The 18208-nt window shown below is 52.8% G+C and overlaps 2 long non-coding RNA genes across 2 annotated transcripts; one reads left to right on the forward strand and one right to left on the reverse strand.

Moving 5' to 3' along the window:
* Nucleotides 1-8234: 8234 nt before the first annotated feature.
* LOC144306122 (uncharacterized) lies at nt 8235-10361 on the reverse strand. The gene is made up of 3 exons (XR_013373157.1): nt 9957-10361; nt 9198-9806; nt 8235-8841 (listed from the first exon to the last, which is right to left on the reverse strand). It is a non-coding gene; the product is annotated as an uncharacterized LOC144306122 (long non-coding RNA).
* Nucleotides 10362-11892: 1531 nt separating this feature from the next.
* On the forward strand, nt 11893-17645 carry LOC144306125 (uncharacterized). The gene is made up of 3 exons (XR_013373159.1): nt 11893-12812; nt 13036-13245; nt 15317-17645. It is a non-coding gene; the product is annotated as an uncharacterized LOC144306125 (long non-coding RNA).
* Nucleotides 17646-18208: the final 563 nt, after the last annotated feature.

Genomic DNA, 18208 nt, shown 5'->3' on the forward strand with positions numbered 1-18208 from the left:
ACCAGAGGGAGGGGAACTCCTTGCTTATTTTCATGAGTTTTAAAAGAACATCCTGTTGGTTCTAAATATAGGCAGGATATGCCCAGACATTTACAATCCTCGCTGATACTGACAAGGAACTTACCGAGTTCCCTGGTCTGTTTCCTATCAAAGACCGCCCATAACAGCCCCCGGAGGCCACCCGGGGCCCGGCTCCCTGCAGAGAGCTCTCCTTTTCTGTTCTCACTTTCCCTTTAAAAATGTTCACTTCTCAGTTTCTCTGGCCTCCAGGAGACAAGAGCCCTGCGACCTCCTCCCCGTGGAGTGTGGTCGAGGGCGAGCCCCAGGGCCCTGCACCAGCGGCCGGGATGGGCCCTGCTCCCCCGCCCTTAAAGCCCGTTTCCTTGGCCCCCGGGGAGCTGGGCGGCGGAGCAGGTGACACCCCAGGCTCTCCCGTCCGCGGCCCTGCAAGCAGCTGCTCTGCTCCCTGCCCCGCAGCCTGGGGACCCTTCCTCGCCCGCTACTGAGCCCCTCGCCAGGTGGTTTGGGGGCTCAGCCTCCATCAGCCGCCTTTGGCTCTCTCTGCAGCGGGGAGGGGCGGGGGGGGGGTGTCTCGCAGCAGGCTGGTTCTCCCCCTCCCCTCCTCCTCTCTGCTCCCCCTTCCTCCCTCTCCTCCCCTCCCCTTCCTCCCCTACCCCCCTTGTCCTCTCTCCCCTTCCTCCCCCTCTCCTGTGCCCCCTCCCCCCTTCCTCCTCTCCCCCTCTCACCCTTGTCCCCTCTCCCCTCCCCTGTCCCTCCTCCCCTCATCCCCCTCCCCTCTCCTCTCCTCCTCCTCCTCCCCTCTCCCTCTAGTCCCGTCTCCCCCTCCTCCCCTCTCCCCCTCCTCTCCTCCTGTTCTCCTTCCTCCCCTCTCCCCATTCTCCTCCTCTCTCCCCCCTTCTCCTCCTCTCTCCCCCTCTTCTCCTCCCCTTCTCCTCCCCTCTCAGTCCCCCACCGGGCAGGCTGCTGGCCCAGGTGCCGGCCTGGAGTGTGTGCGCACAGCGAACCCTGGGAAGCCGCGGAGCCCCGGGGTGGGGGGTGGACCAGGGACTGCGACAGACAGCCCCGCGCAGGAACGCTGCCCCGCCCCCCCCCCCCCCCCCCGCCCGCGCCTTTGCTGCAGCCCCGGTGCTGTGCCCTCGCCCCCACCCGTGCTCAGTGTTCCTCCTGCACATCCGTCCCCCTCCCTCCTGCGCGCCATTTGCCCTCCAGTCTCTCCCCTTTCCCAGACTGTAGTCCCTGGGGCATCCCCATCACCTTCAGCGTCTCCGCATCCTAGCTCTGCGCGGAGCAGGTTTTCATGAAACAGCCTGGACGTAAAGCCTCCTAACTCTGGGAAAGGAACTGGGGGTGGTGGAAGGGGAGGAGGGCGGGGGGTGGGGGTGACTGGGTGGCGGGTACTGAGGGGGCACTTGTTGGGGTGAGCACTGGGTGTTATTCTGTATGTTGGCAAATTGAACACCAATAAAAAATAAATTTATTATTAAAAAAAAGAAAAAAGAAAGAAACAGCCCAGACGGTTATGCCAACGGGGCACCCGGGTCTCCAGCATCTGCCTTTGGCTCAGGTCGTGACCCCGGGGTCCTGGGATCAAGTCCCACATCGGGCTCCCTGCATGGAGCCTGCTTCTCCCTCTGCCTGTGTCTCTGCCTCTCTGTGTGTGTCATGAATAAATAAATAAAATCTTTAAAAATAAATCACACAGGTAACTTCGAGAAGGTCATACATACTCAGCTGCATCTGTCAAGGTTGGTTTCCAGAATCACTCCACATCCCCACAGGGCTGGGACCAGGCCAGTTGGTCCCTTCCCCCGGGGCCCCATCTTAGCCTCCAGATGCAAATTTAGACCTGGATAAACACCAGTCCTCCTCAGAATCTCATCAGCATGCACAGTGCTACCAACTGGCCCCTATTTCCCATTTTGGCAATACTATTGGACGCGAGTATCCTTTTATTTTTATTTCAAAAGCCTCTGTTTTACAAGCCTTCAACGTCTGGTAATGTGCTCATAAAACACAATTCCAGCACAAAGTGGCGACAATTAAATTAAAACGTAATGGGGCTTAAAGAGCTGGGGAAGCTCCGAGGTGGGGGAAACTGAACCCTCATAGTCTTTCCGCTCAAGTGAGCGGCCCACCGCAGAAGCTGGTTCTCTGTCGGTGACTCTGGGTACAAAGGCTTCCAGTTGAAAACCCAGTGAAAGGCAGGGGAGGTTTGTGCTGAAAGGAAAGCAGGTTGACCCAGAACCCCTGTCTTCTCTCCTGGTGTGAGACCATCATGGTGTCGCGGTCCTGGTCGGGCCAGCTCGCGCCACCTCTGGCTTTGTCTCTCAATAGCCCTGGAACTGGAGTTCCCTTCAGTACCTGGGCGGTGGGACGTGGTGCAGGTGCCCGGGCCTAGGCCTCGCCCTTCCCTCCTCCCCCCCTTACCCTGGGCGGGGTCTGGGAATGCTCTGAGCCCACTGGCTCTTGGGAAGAGTCCCGGAGTCACGATTAAATGAGAAGATGGGTACAAAACACAACTACCTCTCGGGCTGCTGCGTTGTCCTCATCGCACGTGAGGAAACTACCTCAGGGAGTGAACTTGCCCTGCAGGATGGTCCCAAGACAGCCATTTTCTCTGCATTAAAAGTTGTGTAGTGCAAGTGACAGCACTCCCGGGGCAGGCTCGAGAGCTCACGTCGAATTTCTCGAACAAAGGTTTGGGGATGGCCGAGGCAGAGTCAGAGGCCTGGTGTGGAGTCTCTGTTCTCAACAATCGGGTTCAGAAAAGTCATAAACAGTCATAAACAGTGTGTTTCTGGTGGCAGCTGGAGCCCTAGAGCCAAAGAACATAAAAATTAACCCCGACGGTAAAGGGCAACTGAAGGGAAATTCTCAGCAGACTTGGTATTTTCAGGAATAGCATCAGATTTTCAGCAAACCCCTTTATCCATTTCTCCCTCCTACCCTGCCCTTCTCTCCTTTGCCCTTTCACTGCCTTCAAATTTGATATAAAGCTATTGTTTACTAAAATGGCTCTGCTCAGACCTTTTCGGACCTTTTGGGAGAAATAGCAATTTTTCACTGCAAAGTGTTTCCCATTGTAAAAGTCTCGTGGGGCGTGCAGGGCTCTGAAGTGACAGCTTCGGGACGGGAGGTTGGGCTTGGCACAGACACACGGGGGAACAGCTTGGCTCAGAAGACCTCCACATCCTTCCTGCGCGTGCTTCTCCCCCACAGGGGACATAGGAGACTTACGTGGCGTTACATCCTACCCGCGCGATCGTGGCCCACTTCCTTCTCCTGCCCTCGGTGTCCTCCCGAAGTGGGCTCTGCAGTCATGGTGCAGATCAAGGAAGGCTTCAAGTACCTGTTCCTTCACAGGTGTTCAGGGACGCCAGCTGCCCACATCGCCTGTCTTTCCCATCCTCCACCTCCAAGTATAGCCGCTTGGAGCATGTTGTTCCTTGGCTCTAGAGAAGGAACCTGGGAAGTGAGGCCCAGGTAGTGGCGGCAGGTGGGCCGGATTTTCCGTGTCTATGAAACGTGCGGGAGCTTCGAGCCAGGGGCATAGCCCCACAGGGAGTTGCTGGGGAGGAGGAGGCTCCTGCTCGACGTCCTCTGCCTAGCTCTGGCAGGGCCCCGCACTCTTTCCACCGGCCTTCCTTCCAGGGGCATCAGTGGGCCGGCTTCCTGCGCTGTGAGGCTTTAAGAGTGAGAGACAAAAAATTGCTTCCCCTTTCCCCCTACCAGGCCCCCAGTTTGAATTCACGTGGAATGCAGTGACCCCGCTGTAGCCATGACCCCGCTGTGGCCGTGACCCCGCTGTGGCAGTGACCCCACTGTAACAGTGACCCTGCTGCAGCAGTGACCCGGCTGTGGCAGTGACCCCACTGTGGCAGTGACCCCGCTGTGGCAGTGACCCCGCTGTAGCAATGACCCCACTGTAACAGTGACCCCGCTGTGGCTGTGACCCCGCTATAGCCATGACCCCACTGTGGCAGTGACCCTGCTGTGGCAGTGACCCGGCTGTGGCAGTGACCCTGCTGTGGCAGTGACCCCGCTGTAGCCATGACCTCTCTGTGGCAGTAACCCCACTGTGGCAGTGACCCCGCTGTAGCAGTGACCCCACTGTAACAGTGGCCCCGCTGTGGCAGTGACCCGGCTGTGGCAGTGACCCCGCTGTGGCCGTGACCCCGCTGTAGCCATGACCCCACTGTGGCAGTAACCCCACTGTGGCAGGACCCCACTGCGGCAGTGACCCCACTGTAACAGTGACCCCGCTGTGGCAGAGACCCCGCTGCGGCAGTGACCCCACTGCGGCAGTGACCCCACTGTAACAGTGACCCCACTGTGGCAGAGACCCCGCTGCGGCAGAGACCCCGCTGCGGCAGTGACCCCACTGTGGCAGTGACCCCGCTGCGGCAGAGACCCCGCTGCGGCAGTGACCCCGCTGCGGCAGTGACCCCGCTGTGGCAGTGACCCCACTGCGGCAGTGACCCCACTGTAACAGTGACCCCGCTGTGGCAGTGACCCCGCTGCAGCAGCTCCCTGCGGGTGGGACATGGTGTCCCGTCTCCAAATACAGGGTCTCCCTTGTGTATCAAATGCAAAACAGTAACGTGAATCCGGATGGACTTTTGGGCTCTGCTCTCAGTCCCTGCACCTTTGCTTAGAAAGACCGTGAGCACTCCCACGAGAGCCCCAGGGGCCTGGAGTGGGGCAGACAGGGTTGAGGGGTGGTCTGGACTCACGACACATCATCGGAGACATTACGTCAGGGAGGTTGAGTCGAGCTCTAGTCTTGAAGCGCCGGCGTGAGTCACAGTGTGGCATCACAGCAGAGTGGCTTGGGTGAGATCAGTGACTCTCCATCCCAGCTGTGCTTTAGAGTCAGCTGGAGATTTACGCATTTATATCATTAAGGCTCATCCTGAAAAATTCTGATTCAGAAGGTCTGAGGTGTAATTCAGACGCCTGTTTTTAAAAAAAATCCATGGTCGATATTTCTGCATTTAAGTGTGAAAATCTAATTTGATTAGAATTAAGATATATGTGTCCACTGGGGGTGGACCAGGATTTAGAGTCGCCTCATTGAGCCATTTTTTAAAACAGGGCATGGAGCTATATTTTTAGTTCTTCGGGGGAGAGAGGAGTAACCCGGCTGATGCCAGAAGGCATTTTACAGCTCAGAAGTCCCCTCATAGTATGTCAATATTATTTGTATCAGGACAAGGCCCGGGCACGCACCAGGTGAATCGCTTGCTTCAGTGTGTCCCAGGCCGGCATCGGATGCCACGTGCAGGAAAGGCGCAGTCACCTTCCCTTGGCTCCCTTCCCGTTGCCGCCACGATGTCTCACTTGATTTGCTTCCTACTTGATGCTTTCAATCTCCTAAACCGAATCATTTGTTACCAGTGACTTCTGGCTTTTTTTGTGACCCAAACACACTCTTTAGGGGAATGAAAGTTCCCCTCCTTGGCCGTACGAATCGGAATCCTCCATTCTCAGCCCAGTCCTCCAGGCCGCACGCTCTACCTCTTGCTGGAGGCTGTCCCTGCGAGCACAGCGCCTTTAGCAGAGAACCTAGAGCTGGCCTACGTTTGTCCAGCTTGGGTAAAGGGTATCCCGCACCTCCTCTCCCGTAACTGCGGCAGCCGAGCGAGAGAGCCAAGCCAGGGCTGTGTCACTCGCTGCGGTCCGTAGAGCAGAAGCTACAGTCGCCCGGGAACAGTGGGCGTCCCAGGGCAGTGTTCGAAGGTGTGCAAAAGCAATTAGGAAGAGCCTCCTTGGCTCCTGAGCATCGGAGAACCTGCCCGAGGGCCCACGGTTTCCATAGAAACATTAAGAAAATCAGCATCGAGGAGGCAATTAATAGGGCTGCAGGTCCCACCGGCCCTATTGTGCAGGAGCCAAGCCTATCAGGACTGGACTCACAGGGGAGCCTCCGCCCAGAGGAGAAGCTCAAGTCACAGATGTGTTCTGTCAAAATAAGGATCCAATTTGCATTGTTCCCTCTCCCGTAAGCCCAGCCTAGAATCGGCCTTTAACTTATAAGTTCCTCCAAGTGCTCCTGCAGAAGAAAAGTTGAGAATTTACAGAAACAGATTAAAAGGAATTATGTAAATAGTGAGAGCATCCTGCTTGTTTGTTTTTTTCCTTTTGCTTCTGGAATCCATAGCCCAGGTGTAGACAACACAAACCCATTTATTCCTCTTCCTACATTCAGTAAAATTACCCTTTTCTGTTTCTACTAATGTCCCTTTAGTAGGAAGCTTTACAAGCATCTCCACGTCTTCTCTAGGATCTTACTCCACTCGTAAATAAGGTGACTTTTGTTTTCTGTTTGATCTATGCTTTTCTTGTTGGAATTTAAACTTGTTTCCTCCAGTTCTGTACTAAATGAAATTAAAAATCAAACACGGAAACAAAACCACAAAACTAGAGCATTCTCACTCCTCGCTGGGCACTTACAGTCTTCCGTATGCTTACACCTCCTCAGTCATTCTCGGTCTCTCCTCCAGACTCATTATATCACTAGGTTGTGGGGGTTTTCTTTCCCCCTCAGATTCAAGAGCGTTTAAGAAAGAAATTCCCAACATTTTTCAAACGTCAAGTCTCTGGGACCTGGGACCAGGAAGATAAGGAGACTCTTCGCTAATGGCATAATTGCACAGTGTCTTAAGCACTTGGACATTTTTTTTCAACTGATCCTAATTACCAAGGAATTGAAGTTTTTATTACTCACATTTCACCATTAGGAAATCTAGTTCTTTTTTTTTTTTAACTTTTATTTATTTATGATAGTCACAGAGAGAGAGAGAGAGAGAGAGGCAGAGACCTAGACAGAGGAAGAAGCAGGCTCCAAGCACCGGGAGCCCGAAGTGGGATTCGATCCTGGGTCTCCAGGATCGTGCCCTGGGCCAAAGGCAGGCGCTAAACCGCTGTGCCACTCAGGGTCTACGAGAGGCTGAGTCATTGTCCAAAGTCCTACAGATGGTGATCAACAGATTTGGGGCTTTGAATCCATGCGTTCCGGCTCCGAAGCCAAGCTCTCTTCTGTCACATTTCTGTGATTTTTAAGATGCTACACTTGTCCTTAGCAGTTGCTGTGCATCTCTGCGGCTTCCTCATGCTGACAATACGGATAAACAGGGCATTCGCTTCCCTCTCTCCCGGATTCTGGGTGCTCGGTCAGAAGACATGCAGAAAGTCAAGGAAAAATGGGAAAAATTCCCGTGTCCCTTCTCCTTACAATTCTCTGCTCTCTCCACCGCCCCCGACTCCAGCTGATCTTGGGGACTCCCTGCCGCTGCTTTTGCCTCCCTTCAGTGTCTTCTGTACAGAGAAACCAGAAAAATTCTACTAAAGCATGTCACACCATTTATCTTTCTAAGATCCATGCCCTAATATACGTTCTGGAGAAGTTCCTACAGGATTCCAGCGAGCCTGCCTCACTGGAGGAACTTAAAACAGGAAGATGGATGAGAAGACGTGAAGACGTGTGGTCCCCACTGCCACAGCTGGCGTGGGGGTCACAGCATAAACCTGTCATTTCCACTTCTACACTCCGCTCTGATTCTCTCCCCCCCCAACCCCATAGCCTAGCTGGGCTCATGACACAGGCCCTCCCCCATGAAGGGTGTGAGCACCTCATCTCTGTGCACTTCTCAGACTGAGGTTATTGCATTTTCCCTTTTTCTTTTTTTTTAAGGATTTATTTATTTATTCATGAGAAAGACATAGAGAGAGAGAGAGGCAGAGACACAGGCAGAGGGAGAAGCAGGCTCCATGCAGGGAGCCCGACGCGGGACTCGATCCCAGGTCTCCAGGATCACACCCCGGGCTGCAGGCAGTGCTGAACTGCTGCGCCACCGGGGCTGCCCGCATTTTCCCTTTTCCCATCAAAATTAGGCAAAGGAGTCCTGAGAGGTGTCCCTTCTCTCCATCAGTCCTTGTCCCTTTTCTTTCCTGACCTCTCCACGCCGGCGGTCATCTTCTAGCGTAAGATAACATTGACTTATTTCATTTTTTGTCTTTCCTCAGATAAATGTTAGCATTTTGAGAACAAGGATTTTCATAGGTTCAGTTTACAGCTGTGTCTCAGCCTCAAACACAGAGATGCTCAGAAACGTCTGTGAAATATTGATTGAAGAGTGAGGGGATGCCAGTGCCAAGGACAGGCCAACCCTAACAGCTACCCTCCCCCCCCGACAATAAATAAGCAAGCCGACTAGGTCTGCCCTGCGATCCTCTCTCACAGGCTGTTCTTTTGCATCAAAATGATGGAACAAATTCTAAATCATACATGTGTGTCCTTACTTTTTTCACGTCTATTTCATGTCTAGTGTACCCACACTAGGTGGTGAACCCTTTGGGGTCAGGAAATGTGTCTTATTCTCTATCACATCCTCACTCTCCAGTCCAGTGTCTGGTTGATTACAAGTGTTCAATAAATAAGGGATTCAATAAATCAGGTGGATGAAAGGGAGAGAGAAGGTACAGAGCTGATATTACGTGCTTTATCACATTTCAGACAATTTTATTTTTTTTCCTGGAAACTCAGTGTCTGGAGTTCGGTGTGCCACACCCATGCCACACATACACGTAGTTGACTAGTCAAGGGCCTAAAGGAATTCTTAACCGCTAGGGCTCTCAGTGGATCCCGTGACTTGCAGAGGAAACATCTTAAAGGTAACGTGTGGCACTTCAGCCCCGCTGCTTTGCTGTGAGAACGTGACCTCTTACTGCTCCCGGCTTCTCCACACTCCGATTTCAGAACAGGCTCCATCACGTGTCCTCCCCTTCAGGCTCTCTGCACCCATCTGTTTCCATTTCCAGCTGCCACAGCCTGGACAAAGGACAAACACTCCCTCCTTTTGCCAACTCTGGCTTCATTTAAAAGGCTCATCCCTCAAATACAAATTTCTGGATAAAGGACAGTGAATGTGCGTGTTTGCGGGGGGTGGGTGTGGGTGGGGCTCTCACATTTACTGTCTCGGGCTAGCCTCTTAGTGTCACACAAGACAACACGCTTGGGACAGTCCCCGTGAGCAACTGAAATACAGAGAGCCAGGCTGACGATGCCAAAGGCAGGGCCTGCACGGTGTGTTCCCCCGCTTTTGCGCGCGCGCGCACACACGCACGCACATGAATGCAAGAAGGGAAGTGACTAGAACAGGGGACAGTCACTGTACCTTTCGGACCCTCTGGCACGGATCCTGTGGGCTGGTGCTTTGAGTGGGGCACGGCCCTGCAGGACCCCACAGGTCACGGAAGGCCCGCAGGACTCCACAGGTCATGAAGGCCCCGCAGGACCCCACAGGTCACGAAGGCCCTGCAAGATCCCCCGGGTCACGGAAGGCTCCGCAGGACACCACAGGTCATGGAAGGCCCCGCAGGACCCCACAGGTCACGAAGGCCCTGCAAGATCCCCCGGGTCACGGAAGGCTCCGCAGGACACCACAGGTCATGGAAGGCCCCGCAGGACCCCACAGGTCACGAAGGCCCTGCAAGATCCCCCGGGTCACGGAAGGCTCCGCAGGACTCCACAGGTCATGAAGGCCCCGCAGGACCCCACAGGTCACGAAGGCCCTGCAAGATCCCCCGGGTCACGGAAGGCTCCGCAGGACACCACAGGTCATGGAAGGCCCCGCAGGACCCCACAGGTCACGAAGGCCCTGCAAGATCCCCCGGGTCACGGAAGGCTCCGCAGGACTCCACAGGTCATGAAGGCCCCGCAGGACCCCACAGGTCACAGAAGGCCTCCGCTGCAGGTCGGGCCGTGCTGCTGCGGGTTTGATGTGCTGGTTTAAAACAATGACAAAAAGTCTTGTCACCCGATTTCATGGCTGCTGGCTCTGGGGAGCCCCCTTTCCTGGGGCCAATGAGGATTCCCGGATGCAAAGACTTGGGCAGATGCGGGGAAAGCTTTACTGCCCACGCGGCCTACAAACCTGGGAAATACAGTTTTGGGCCACACACTGGACGGACGCTCCGGAGGGAAGAGTTCAGGCTTTGGGCTAAATGGGAGGCTTCGCCAGGTCCGCGCTCCTAGGCCCGGAGCCGCTACCCCGGCCCCGCCGCCACCTGCGCTGGCGCATTGCCGAGTCTCCCTGTCTCCGCCCTGACGGGTGGGGGCTCCTGCTGCTCTCCCATCCCTGGGGTCTGTCCTCACAGCAGCCAGGCTGGCAGGCAGGGGCTTCGCTGGCTGCCCCCCGCCCCCGCCCCCGGAAGGCACACGAGGGGGCCGCCAAGGTCACCGGGTCAGGGAGGACTTCAAGGCCCAAGAGCCACGGCCCTGACCTTCAAGAGCTTCCTGGGGCACCTGCCTCCTTCCCCAGCCGGGCTGTTCTGCCGGAAGTAGGCTCACCGCGAGGGGGGGGGGGGAGGGGGGGAGGGGGGAGGGGGACAGTCGAGCGCAGCGAGCCTGGGGCTCCTCCCTCCTCCCTCCTCCGCCCTGCGCCCTTGCTCAGCGCCGCGGGTTCCACGCCCCCCTCCCCCCCCCCCCCCCCCCCCCCCCCCCGCTCCACAGCTGCAGCCCCCCAGAGCCGCCAGAGGCCTCCGGGCCGTGGAACCGGGGGGCTGGGGAGCTGCGTCCTGGGTGAGGGCAGCTGGGTCCACGGGGTGGGGGGGGCTGTGCGGCCCGGGCGGGGGGTGGTGGAGCTGGGGGGCAGCATGGACAGCACCTGCCCTCACCTGCCCTCACCTGCCCACTGACACGGCAAATGTTAAGTCCTCCATCTGCCTAATGTATTTATAGATACACATAAAATTTAACATATATTAAGGTACAATCTGATATTAATAAACTATGATGAGGCGAGATATAAATAAAAAGGCCTTCTCTGCAGGGAGACCCGGTGCTGCCCGCGGGGTCCCGGCAGGTGAGGGGACCGCGGGGGCGAGGGGACAGTGGCACAGGCCCCCCCTCAGCAAGAGCCCAGGCGCCGCCCGGTGGTGCGTCCCCTGCCCCACTCCTCCGCCCATTCAGCGCCCTGCAGAGGGGACAGGACCGGCCTCACAGTGTCCCCTGGTGTCCCCGATCCCTAGACCCAGGGCCCACACCTCCTGCTCCTCACCCCCATGTCCCACTGTGTCCCCCGGGCCCGCTGTCCCCACACGACTGACCCCCCACCCCAGGGCCCTCACCTCTTGCCCCCCACCCCAGGACCCTCACCTCCTGTCCCCCACCCCGAGGCCCTCACCTCCTGCCCCCCACCCCAGGATCCTCACCTCCTGCCCCCCACCCCAGGACCCTCACCTCCTGCCCCCCACCCCAAGATCCTCACCTCCTGCCCCCCACCCCAGGACCCTCACCTCCTGCCCCCCACCCCAGGGCCCTCACCTCCTGCCCCCCACCCCAGGGCCCTCACCTCCTGCCCCCCACCCCAGGGCCCTCACCTCCTGCCCCCCACCCCGGAGCCCTCACCTCATGCTCCTCACCCCGAGGCCTGTGTCACCGGGGTCGCTCGCCCCACACACTCAGGGTCGTGGAAGGGGCCAGCAGCCCGCTGCCCCCCAGGACGGAGCCCGTGTGTGCGTCCCCCTCGGCCTGTGATTAGAGAAATCAGTCTTAGCCACATCGCACCCTGAACCTGATGATGGGCGGCAGCTGATGGCCTTGCTGGGGTGAACGGAGCCCCCCCAGGGAGACGGATGCCATTACTCCTCCCCAATGCCCTTCACTGATGCTGTCACAATGGCTCACACGTGCTGCCAAGAATCCATAAAGTGCCGTGTGTCCCGAGGCCCCAGGGAGGCCCTCGCAGGGCTCAGCTGAGACCCAGGAAGTAGAGCTCTTACCCTCCAGGCCTTCGATGGGGGGCTGGGGAGCTGGGGAGCAGGCCGGGGGTTGGGGGGCCTGCAATGGCTGCCACCGAGTGGGCCCAACTATCCACCAGGCCCGGCCGGCAGGGAGAGGGCCCGGGGGCGGTGGCCTGTCGAGGTGGGAGCGGGTCACCCCGGGCAGGTGCTACGGTGGTTGGGAGCCCCGCGGGTGTGGACGGTCGGTGCGGTCCAGGCCGCCCAAAGGCCCCTGACCCGGGCTGGCTGTGCCAGTGAAGCCAGGGGATCCCGGGAGCTCGCCAAGGACCCGGCGCCCGTGTGCCTGAGTACACGCGTACTCGTGCCTGCGCGTGTGTGCGTGCCGATGTGCGAACATCTTGTGTGCATATGTGTCGTGTGTGCACCTGGGGCACGGAAGGAATGGGGTGGAAACTGAGGCACCTGCTCTCGAAGGTCCCCCTGGGGAGGGTCCTCCTGCAGGGCGGAGTCCGCCCTCTAAGTCGGGGGGCGGGAGCAGCAGGGTGCAGACTTGGTAACACAAACCCGAAGGCGCCCGCCCGAGCCCAGCTGTAGACTACTCAGGGCCCGACGCTGATCCCCACTCGGTTTTCTCTCGACTTATCCTTTGCCTGGTTTTGAAGTTTGTTGGTGGTCGTTGTTGTGTTGTTGTTGAGTTATAGGAGTTCTTTATATGTTCTGGATATTAATCGCTTTCAGACATATGATTGGCAAATATTTTTTCCCATTCTGTAGGTTGTTTTCTTCATTTTGAGTCTCCTTTGATGCACAAAGGTTTTTTTTTTTTTTCTTTTAAGATTTATGTCTTTGAAAGAGAGAGAGAGAGAGAAAGAGAGCATGGGGTCAGGGTGAGCAGAGGGACACAGACTGAGGAACTCAAGTAGGACCTCATCACGCGGAGCCTGAAGCCTGATGTGGGGCTCAGTCCCTGGACAGATCGTTACCTGAGCCCAAACCGAGTCAGATGCTGAACTGATGGTGTCACCCAGGCGCCCCCATGCACAAAGGTTCTTATTTCTGATAAAGCCCAATTTATCTATTTTCCTTCATTGCTTTTGCTCGTGGTGTCCCATCCATGAAGTCGTTGCCAAATTTAATGTCACGACACTTTTCTCCTGTTTCCTGAAAGTTTTATACTTTTAGCTCTTAGATTCAGGTTTTTGGTCTATTTTGAGCTAATTTATGTACATGACATAAAGTAGGGGTCTGACTTCATTCTTTGCCGTGTAGGTACCCTGTTATCACAGTACATTTGTTGAAAAGGCTGTTCCATATCCCAGTTGAATGGCCGTGGCATCCTTGCTGAAAATCCTTCGGCCACGAGCACGGAGGCTTATTTCGTGGCTCTGCTCCGCGCACTCGGCCCACGCATCTGTCTTCATGCCCGTCCAGCACTTCTTTGGTTATTGCAGCGTTGTAGTAAACTTGAAACCAGCAAATGTGAGTTCTTCAACTTTGTTCTTCTTTTTAAATATTATTTTGGCTTCTTTGGGTCCCATGACAGTCTAAGAATTTTAGGATGTTTATGTTTCTGCAAAAAATGATATTGGGATTTTTTTTTAAGGATTTTATTTAATCATGAGAGGCTCAGAGAGAGAGAGGCAGAGACACCAGCAGGCTCCCCACAAGGAGCCGGACGTGAGACTCGATCCCGGATCCCGGGATCACACCCTGAGCCGAAGGCAGATGCTCAACCGCGGAGCTACCCAGGCGTCCGGATATTGGGATTTTTAGGGATTGCATTAAAATCCATCGATCACGTTGGGTAGTATTGACATCTTGGCATTTTCTGATTCATAAACACGGCTTCTTTCCATTTATTTATATCTTCTTTAATGTCTTTCAGGGATATTTTATAGCTGCCTGTGTACAAGTCTTTTACTTCATTGGCTAAGTTTATTCTGAAATATTTTAGTATCAGTAGTACTATTTGTTGTCTTGGGATCTTTTGCTGAAAACCAGACATTTGGAAAACCGTGGCATCTCCCAGTCTTTGCAGACTGGCTCAGAGCTGGGGCTGATGGGCTAGATATGCTTCCAGCCAGGGATCAGCTGAGTAGGAAAGCTTCAGGTCTTCTTAGGTCGTTTCCGAGCAGGGGAATGGCTGTCTGTGGACATCTTGATCTCCCAGGGAGGCCCGTGCCAATGACTCTGCATCTTCCGCAGGCTGCTGCAGGCCTCCACCTGTGTTCCCTTGCTCCAGGTGCCTGACGGTCTAGTCTCCCTGCAGCTTTCGTGGGTGGGGCCAGATGACCTTCCTGTCCGCAGATGAGGCAGGCCTCCGACCATCCGTCTGTCCGTCCGGCAGCCTCCAGGCAGGTTAGAACATTGCAGGTGACGCTGGAGGGCGGGAACTGGGATCTGGGCTGTGGTGCCTCCAGAAGGGACCAGGCGCCAGGGCAAGGGGGGTGTGGGGGAAAACATCACGATATTTGCTACCATTTGTAATGTGTGTTTCTTAAAAACATTCTCTTGATTAGATGTTTACTTGCTCGCAGGACCCTCTGTTTTTCAGAGCCCCTATAAGATCAGTTCAGCCAATTGCTTTGCTTGTTTTATGTGTTTGTTTTTTGATGTTTGGGAGGAGGAGACAGGGAGGGGGAGAAACAGGGCTCGCAGCTTCCTCATCCACCTTTGGTGATGCTCTTCTCTCAAGACTTTTTATATCTTGCCTACCTTCGAATTTTTCTTTTGTCTTTTTTTCAGACCATTTGGCACAACGATATTTTTCTCTTTTTAGGTATCTCTTTTTACTTTTTGGAAGTCAATTTGTATTTAAATCTGCTTTCCGGGGCAGCCTGGGTGGCTCAGTGGTTTGGCGCCGCCTTCAGCCCGGGATGTGATCCTGGAGACCCGGGATGGAGACCCACGTCGGGCTCCCTGCATGGAGCCTGCTTCTCCTTCTGCCTGTGTCTCTGCCTCTCTGTATCTCTCATGAATAAATAAATAAATGGAATCTTTAAAAAATCAATCAATCAATCAATCTGCTTTCCGTATAATATTAACCTGAAGGATTTGATGTTCTATAGCCATGGGATTAAAGATAGCTGTAAGGGATCCACATAAACAGAAAAGTCACATTAATGTCTATTTATAATTCTATTTGCAGTTTAGAGGATGTGTAGGGAATTGTAGGATTCAAATATCTCCTTGAACAGAGTTGTCTGTGTATTAGGCAAACTAAGGCAATATTTTTTCTTTCACTGTCTTTCTAGTCATAGTATCTACAAATGTTCTTCTCTCTCAGCTCCTATATCTTAGAGAACACAAGTCCTTCTGGTTCTTCTGGTACGAGAGCCATGAGTTATTTCTATAGCTCACTTGCTAGTTAAGGCTACTAACTGGCTACTAACCAGCTGTCTATTGAATGTTTTCTAAATCTGACATTTTATATTTGGATTTATTTGGTAATCAAGTAATCTATCGCTGTGTCACTTGTTCAAGGAACTCTATCTTACATTATCATATTTAACTTTTACCCAATTATTTCATTTGCTACCACTGCTTCCAGATTGTTAGCTGTATGGTTGGGGTAGCCTTTCCTGTCTTCTTCATGTCTGCATCCCCGTCACTAAGAAGCAACCACATGGTAAGTTTTTTCAATAAATTATCTAGCATGAGGGAGCTCAATCAATGAATAAATAAATGTGTCACAACTTCTTAATTGGGGAAATGAAGGACTTACTACAATTCACTTCTAAGTTCTCGTAGTTTAGAGCACATACAACAACATTACACCTTACATAAGAGAAGAAGGATTCACAAAGATTTGTATATGAAAAGAAGCACAAAGATAGAAGTGTTTCCCCTATGGGATCTGCTTGCCATGGGATAGGATTGCTGTGGAGGGAGATACAAAAGCACAGTGGGAAAGGGATGGGATTTATGTAGCCTGGAAGTGTGTGGGAGGGATGTCAGAAAAAGCTTCAAGCCAAGAGGACAGTCCTGTTGTTCTTAAAAAATGAGTTGAAATGCACTGGGTGGATGGTGAAGGTAGGCAATTCAAGTTGATTTATCTGAGGAACAGGGAACATAAGAAGCAAAAAGCATGGGTTGAGCAAACTAACAAAGCTTCATGTCCTCTGCTTACCGGTTGGGCTGGATTCTGTAGGTTGAGGCTGTCCTCAATGGCGTTTATTAGAGGATGACTTACAGTTTGGAGAGATCAGATTCCTAGTTGTGTAAAGGATGAATGGGGTGAGGCCAGAGTCAGGGAGACCCCCTGCTACCGAAAGCAACCATCCAGGTGAGAAACCATAAAGGCCTAAACTTTGCAGATGGAGTGAAAACAGAGAAGGAGATGCAGCAGCTCAAATGCGCTTCCTTTGGCTTATTTTCCCTCACAGCCAGAACCAAAATTGGCATATGTTTAAAAGAAGATGTTGAATTGGCTCATATTTCTCCTATTTAGGCCAAGATGAACTTTCAGAAGCAAAAAGTCTTGAATTTATGTGGAATCGCTTCTTGGCTGGGAAAGATACATTTCTTATACCTCGAAGGAGAGGAAGGAGAGGTGGCCATGCCCCATGCTGTACCGCGTGGTTCAGTTATTAGAGACCACTGGGTTGGCTGTATCCTCATGCCCAGCCCTCCATTTACAGGGTCACCAGTGTCTTGGCTGCCCCACCTTCCTGTGCTCCTGGGATTATCTAAAAGGGAGCACGTCGGGTGTGGAGGGGCTGTGACATATCTTGGGTGTGTGGTATATGGTTTGTGCTGGCATAATTGGAGGCAGGTAGACATTTATCATTTTGGAGGTGATGAAATTGAGAATCCGAGAGATGGACAACCATCTCAGGATTACACAACTAGTATACAATGGAGACGAGCTAAGGCTGGCGATGGAAAACTGGACAGTCCTGAGTCACAGAGTTTCAAAATCTAATATAGGACCAGTTGGCCATAAAAGGGGGATGAACTCATCCTCAGACTCTCCCATGGACCTGCCTCCTAGTGATCAAAATTTAGCTTCTTCTTGGAAATGTATATCATTACGTTGCAACTTGCAGAAACTTTAATAAAGTTATATTAGTGAAGAGTTTTATTAATTTTTATCTTTAAGATATTTTTGATGGACGTTTTTGAGCATACTCTAAAGAAAAAGTAATTGTCCATCTAATCCCCACACAGAGCATTTCATTACTGAGCTTGGAGAAATATCCATCAGTGACCAGTCTTGTGTCATTTACCCATTCCCCATTTTGATAGTTTGTTGCTACGCCTCTCAACCATTTTACACATCCATAACCATGTTAGGCACAAGTAAACAGCATAAAGATTGAGTCCAGATACTCAAGAGTGACTATCCTTGGGGTTTCAGATGCCTTTGCCAACCTTTTGGGTGGCTGGAGGGATCAATAACTAGGCCTCGCATCCTCAGAAAACAAAGCACTTAGCACTAAGCTTTGGTATAAGTCTCCAAGGGTGGGCAGCTGTGCCTTGGGATGCAGAAGCAGAACAGAAACCACGACAACAACAGAAAAAGAAAAGTATATGTATTAATGACCAAGGGAATCTCAGGAAATAGCTCTGGCTTTAAAATGGTTTAAAAATATTAAAATGGTTTTAAAATAATTTGTTAAAAGGATTTTATTTTTAAGTAATCTTTACACCCAGTGTGGGGCTTGAACTCACAACCTTGAGATGGAGTCACATCCCTACCAACTGAGCTAGCCAGATGCCTCAATGATAATACTTTTAAGTGAATTATTTCCTGATTAAGAAAAACAGGGCAGCCCGGGTGGCTCAGCAGTTTAGAGCCCGCCTGCAGCCCAGGGGCTGATCCTGGAGACCCGGGATCGAGTCCCATGTCGGGCTGCCTGCTTGGAGCCTGCTTCTCCCTCTGCTGTGTCTCTGCCTCTCTCTCTCTGTGTCTCATGAATAAATAAATAAAATCTTAAAAAAGAAAAACAACTCTGTTCTTAGAGTCAAAAAGCTTAACTTTGAGTATGTCCTCTGGCACTACTTTTCTCTTAAATTCTGTGCACTTCAGGTCTCTCTCCTCCATATATTAGTCATTCAGCAAATACTCACTGGGCATCTCTTATGTGTCAGACACTGTGCTGGGCTTGGAAATAGTTTTTTTCACTAGATACTATGGAAAGTAAATAGCCCCTACATTTGGGCAGTTTATGATCTTATGGGTATATAATGTGTATACATGGGTGACGATGATAACACTGCCAGAAAGAAAAGCTCCACAGAAGAGTTAAATCAAGTACAATGGAATATTCCTCAGCCGTTAGAAACGACAAATACCCACCATTTGCTTCGATGTGGTTGGACCTGGAGGGTATGATGCTGAGTGAAATAAGTCAACCGGAGAGGGACAAACATTGTATGGTCTCATTCATTTGGGGAATATAAAAAAAGTAGTGAAAGGGAATAAAGGGGAAAGGAGAAA

This window comes from Canis aureus, chromosome 3, assembly GCF_053574225.1.
Source record: "Canis aureus isolate CA01 chromosome 3, VMU_Caureus_v.1.0, whole genome shotgun sequence".
NCBI lineage: Eukaryota > Metazoa > Chordata > Mammalia > Carnivora > Canidae > Canis > Canis aureus.